This window comes from Chrysochloris asiatica, unplaced genomic scaffold (genome assembly GCF_000296735.1).
Source record: "Chrysochloris asiatica unplaced genomic scaffold, ChrAsi1.0 scaffold00001, whole genome shotgun sequence".
In the NCBI taxonomy this organism is placed as follows: Eukaryota; Metazoa; Chordata; class Mammalia; order Afrosoricida; family Chrysochloridae; genus Chrysochloris; species Chrysochloris asiatica.
Window position 1 is genome coordinate 15,229,897 of NW_006408519.1, and position 6,201 is coordinate 15,236,097.

Sequence of the window (6,201 nt, forward strand, 5' to 3'; positions counted from 1 at the left end):
ACTGGTTTCAAGTGATTGTTGTTGTGTTGTTGTTAAGTGCCATCGTGTCGGTTCCGACCCATAGCAATTCTGTAAAGGGTTTCTGAGGAGCAGCTGGTAAGCTTGAACCACCAACCTTGCAGTTCAAACAGTTTTGCAGTCTGGTGATTAATCCACAGTGCCACACCAGGACGAAATTCTACTTTCTTTCCTCTAGGAGGTATTCTGTTTGCAAAGTGCACTTTCTGGGATGCTCCTCAAGGCAGTGAAGGAATCTTGGTGCCACAACTGTGAAGTGCTGCGATACCAACTAAAGAATGGTGGTTTGGATCCACTGAGGAGCTCTGTAGAAAATGACCTGACAATCTGCTCCTTCAGATATTACAGCCTAGATCCCCCCTAGGGTTTTCCTAGATCCAAGGCCAAGACACATAGTTCTTTCAGGAATGCTGGGCCTACAAATGCTAGAAAGAGACAAGTACCTTTCTCCATAGCAGACACTGTATTTGGAATTCTAATCTCCTAAACTCTGAGATAAAAAATTCTGTTTGTTACAATCATTCATTTGTGGTATCTTTGCTATAGCAGCAATGCATAACTCAGATAAGAGGAGAAGGATATGCAACACGGATATATGTGACTAGCAATACCAAAATATTTACTATCTAGTTCTTTATAGAAAAAGTTTGTAGACCCCAGAACAAGAATGTTGTTGTTGTTAAGTGCTGTTGAGTCGGTTCTGACCCATGATCACCCTGCATAGGGTTTCCTAAGAGCAGCTGGTGAGCTTGAACTGCCGACCTTGTGGTTCAAATTGAGTTTGCAGTCAAGAGCATTAACCTACAGCATCACACCAGGACTCCAGAACAAGAATGTTGTGTTGTGTTAAGTGCCATGGAATCGGTTATGACTCATAGAGACCCTGTATAGGGTTTTCAAGAAGTGGTTGCTAAGCTTGAACTGCCAACCTTGCAGTTGAAACTGACCTTGCAATTCAGTGCATTAACCCATAGCGCCACACCAGACTCCAGAACAAGAATAGAGAGGTGCAATACAGATTATAGTTGAGTGAAAAGTGAGTGGTATAAAAAGAAATAAATCATTTTAATCACAGACTTGATTATAAATAGAAATAGAGTGTAGTTGCCAAAGATGCAAAAGCATGTGAGTTGTTGTTGTCTTGTTTAATATATAGGAAGGATTCATTTCAAAAGAAAAATCAGGAACACTTGAGTTAGACTTCTGGGAAAGACAATGTCAAGAACAAACCTGGAATGATTTCTAACATTACAAAAGAAAGGACTGAAGGAGACTAGATATAAATAGGCTTTAGGTTTTAAATGGAAATTAATGGGAGTTTATGCCAGATTTTCTTTTTAAACAGAGATGCATGCAGTCCTGTATTTGGTGGTTTAAGAAGAATAATGAAAGTTTGAAAAAGTCAATACTTTTTATGCATTTCTGGCCAAAGTCTATAAAATATAGCAATATATTTGAACAACACACACACATACATTACACAAACTATGTTGTATTGAGTAGGATGCCTAACTAATGAATGTGTGTTTTGTTGTGGGTTTTTTTTGGGGGGGGGGTGTTACATAAAAGGGAAATAAATAGGATGAAACACTAAAATTAGAACTCCACAGAAACAACAACAAATTGACAGTGATGATAATAACCAAAGATGCGGCGTGCTCATCATTCATTATTGTTTGAAATTAGAGTAGTCAGGTGGATTCTTATTTCAGCACTGATAACTTTATTCAACTCATAATACTACTGATGAGAGAACGATTCCAACAGGAATCGTATGTTTTCTGTTAGCTTACTTTCTGATTTTAAGGTGCTCCAAAATTAAAATGATAATAATTTGAATGTACATGACAAGAGATCTTATTTTCATATTTGGAAAATATGAACAAAAATGAGGGCTTCTAACTGCAGCGTACCTCTGTGACTTAGACATGAATGCTCTGACATCCCACATTCATCTATATTTGACAATTGATGCTTTGTTTTTCTTACTGGGAATTTAGGACCGTCTTTAGTGAAATTATCATTTACTAGTAGAAAATTTGTTTTAAAACTACTGATGGGTACCTAACAGGTCACTATATAATCACATATGCTTATGGTAACCTACCTATATTTTTGTTATTTGTACCGGTGGCAGTAATTTCTTTTTCTTTTTGGTGTCTACTGCATGACCTAGTTTATAATTAATATAGTTACTGACAATTTTTATACAATATTAGATGTTATACAGGGGAATTTAATTGTCATGTGAGACGCTAATCTATTGTAATCTCTATGTTTATATAATCTAAAAGGGATAATGATTAAGCTAGGTCAATATTACTAATTCTCCTAACAGTGATTTCCAGAAGCTTTTAATATTGTCGCCTCCTTTTTAAATCCATCTATTGGTTATAGAGAGAAGTGTAGCTTCAATCTTTCTGACTCTGTTAAAAAGTAGAAAAGCATGATAAAAGAAAATTGGTACTTCGGCTTGTAGAGCAACTTTGACATATGCTTATGGGCCTTTGACATATGCTTATGGATCTTTGACATATGCTTATGCTCCAACTGGCTTTTTCCTTCCTAAATATTCTCTTGTTGTTATTAAGTGCTGTTGAGTTGGTGCCAATTCATAGCGACCCTATATAGGATTTCTGAGGTTGTACATTTTCAAGGGAGCAGAAAACGTGACTAATGGACTCAAATCATTGACCTTGTGATTAACAGTCTAGTGCTTATCCTACAAAGCCACAATTCTTAAACATAACTATTTAAGCATATTAAGCATAAAAAATTGCCTGTTTCTGGTTACACATATATCGTTGTTAAGTGCCATTGAGTCAGTTCTGACTACTAGTAACCCTATAGAAGGTTTCCAAGGAGTGGCTGGTAAACTTGAGCCATCGACCTTGTGGTTCAAACTGACCTTGTAGTCCAGTGCATTAACCCACTGTGTCACACCAGAAGTTGTTATGTTATACTCCTATATATATCTATATATCTAGATCTATATAGATATATATAGGAGCATAGATCTAGATATATAGATATATATGTTGTTGGGATGAAACAGTCGCTGGAGAAGGATGTCATGCTGGGTAAGATGGAGGGTCAGAGAAAAAAAGGAAGACCCCCAACGAGATGGATTGGCCAGGTGGCATCATTGATGGTGTCAAGTGTGGCAGCGGTAGTGAGGTTGGCCCAGGATCGGACATTATTTCATTCTGCTATGCATGGGGTCGCTATGAGTCAGTTCCAACTCGATGGCACCTGACAACAACATATATGTTGTTGTTAAGTGCTGTTAAGTTGGATCCAACTCATAGTGACCCTGTACAGGGTTTCTGAAGAACGACTGGTGAGCTTGACCCTCCGACCTTGCAGTTCAAACGGCTTTGCAGTCTGGAGCAATAACCCACAGTGCCACACCAGGACTTTCTTTCTATCTATATATGTTGTTGTTGTTGTTGTTATGTGCCGTGGAGTCGGTTCCGACCCATAGCGACCCTGTACAGGGTTTCCGAGGTTGTAAATCTTTACGGGAGCAGAACGCCTCATCTTTCTCCTGTGGAATGGCTGGTAGTTTTGAACTGCTAACCTTAAGGTTCTCAGCCTGATTTGTAACCACTACGCTACCATATATATATATATATACATACTTTTTAATAGTCTGTGAAGGTTGTAAATGATAAGAAGAAATGGTTCCATGCTTAACTAAATTTGGGAAATATATGGGCTAAAGAAACAGAAGTATTTACTGTAGGATTTTGTTGAGCCTTTCAATAGCATTTGAGGAATAATATCCTCATCTGCATAAACTAATTTGAAACCCATTTAGTTAAGAACACCTCACAGGACCAATGCTCCTCAGAACAGTTTCTGAAATGCCAAGCTAATGATTAAAACGTGTTATTATTTTGGTAATAGTTTAAAGTTTATGCTGATAATGGTAAACAATTATTTGCAGCACTGAAGAACTGTATTTTATGTGTCCATTGTTGTTGTTGTTAAGTGCTATTGAGCCATATCTGACTCACACCAACCCTCTATATGGTTTCTGGAATCCTGATGTGGCTCTGTGGGATACTGAACTGTCATGTGAGTTTGAACCACAAGGTCAGTCTTCAAACACACCAGCCGCTCCTCAGAAACTCTACTCAGGATCATTATGAATCTCAAGGTCAGAAAATCAAACTCACCAACTGCTCCTCAGCAATCCTATATAGGGTCACTAAGGGTCAGAACTGACTCTATGGTACTTAGCAACAACAACATAGGGTTTTGGGTGCTATACATCTTTGTGGAAGTAGAAAGTCTCATCTTTCTCCTGTGGAGTAGATGGTGGGTTTAAATAGTCAAACTTGTGATTTGGCCATACCTCTAGGGCCATACTTCTTAGAGATTTAAAATGTCAAATGGTCTATTTGTAAAATGTTATTCTTGACCTCCTTTTCTGACTCCCTTAAAATAAGCTACAGATTTTTGTTGTTTGTACCTTAACTAATTTATTGGTTCAGTCTGTTCTGCTGTCACTGACTACAAACTCCCAAAATTTCTGAAATGGACTCTTCCAAGAGTGCCTTAGCTCTATCCATCAGTACATTTTCATATTACTGCTAGCCATGTTTTGAACATGGTATGCTGTTGTAAAGTGAGTATTGGACCACAAGGTCGGATTGAACCCCAAGGTCAGTAGTTCAAACTCATCAGCCACTCCTCAGAAATCCTATACAGGTTTGCTGTGAGTCAGAAGCAACTCAATGACACTTAACAACAACAACAATCTCATTGTTTGTCTCCCCTTTTCTTAGGACAGTGCCGGACACACAGTAAGTTCTCCATAAATGTCTACTGAGTAAAATGAATATGTTTGTGAGACTAAGTTACTACAAAGTAATGGTCCATAGTGCGTAACACAAACTTTTCATTTTGTTGAAATTGCCTTGAAATTTACTTAAAACACCATATAGTATAGTATCTAGACATACCCTCTCAAATAGATCTTTCTTTCTTTCCTTCCTTCCTTCCTTTCTTTCTTCAATTGAAAATTATAATTTTTCTCTGTTTGATTATCAGATACTGCACTTACTTCAACTTTAAGGACCATAACATGTGAACAAAATGTATGTTGAAACACTAGATATATATTCAGTGATGAAAGGTTCACAGTATGAGAACCACATGGATATTAAGCTCTGCTGAGGGTATAGCAAATTTATATCGCCATTTCACAGTATCAAATCTATGCTAACAATTGATGAATCTGAGGCACACCCACAATGAGTGAACAATGTCATGCACACGTTTTAATTTCTTGTAACTTTTATGTTTATTTTAATTTTTATTATTTTAACATTTTTTTATGTTTGTTTATTTTTTTGAAATCCTCTTTTGGCTGAAAGGCTTTGTTTGCATAAACTATATACATCTATAATATAACTTCAAAACATATTCTTATTTTATCCCCAAGAGCTATGTTCAGATGTGGTATTTCCAGAAAAATTAGAGTATGAGACTAGAACCAAATTTTAAAACTACAGCCACCCAATGAAAAGAACTTTCCAACCATGGTCTGAACTGAGGTCTGTGCATGAGGTAGAGAAGTAGGACTGAGAGAGAATGGAGGAGAGACCAAGTGAGTACATGGCCACTTAGTGAAACTGAATAATCCCCACACGATTTACATAGACGCGGCACTACTTGAATTTATAGCTATCTTAAAAGCTTTATAATGCATGAAACATAGCCTTAAGTCACTTGCAGTTTCAAATCTGACTCTTCACTTGTGTAATGTATAATTTATTATCAAATATACTCTATAATGAAAATTACTATATAATGTATAAATTATTCTCAGAAAGCAAGTTCAGTACTTTTTAAAGTGATGAATTCTTGCAGGTCACAAAAGAGCAATATGGAATATTAAATCAATAATTTACAGATGTGGCCTGTGACTCCTTCAGTTTGAAAGAACTGCTGTACCTTACAAAACTACTGGTATACTTCAAGTAAATTACTTATGCTCTGATACAGACTGATTGAATATCACAACTCATAAATCCTAGGATAGAATGTGCTTGAAAGTTTTTATCTCCCACAGAGCCTTCTTTTTTTCTTTTTTTAAAAGAAAGTCTTTCCTAACCATTAAACTTTGACATGTGTTTGTAATACAGACAGTTACCATTTCTATTAATGTTGTTA

General features: G+C 36.6%; 1 protein-coding gene across 2 annotated transcripts in view; it reads right to left on the reverse strand.

Annotated features, from left to right (window-relative positions):
- Window positions 1-6,201, reverse strand: part of CSMD3 (CUB and Sushi multiple domains 3) — a 1,928,297-nt gene that overhangs the window by 407,463 nt on the left and 1,514,633 nt on the right. The gene's annotated exons all lie outside the window — the stretch shown is intronic.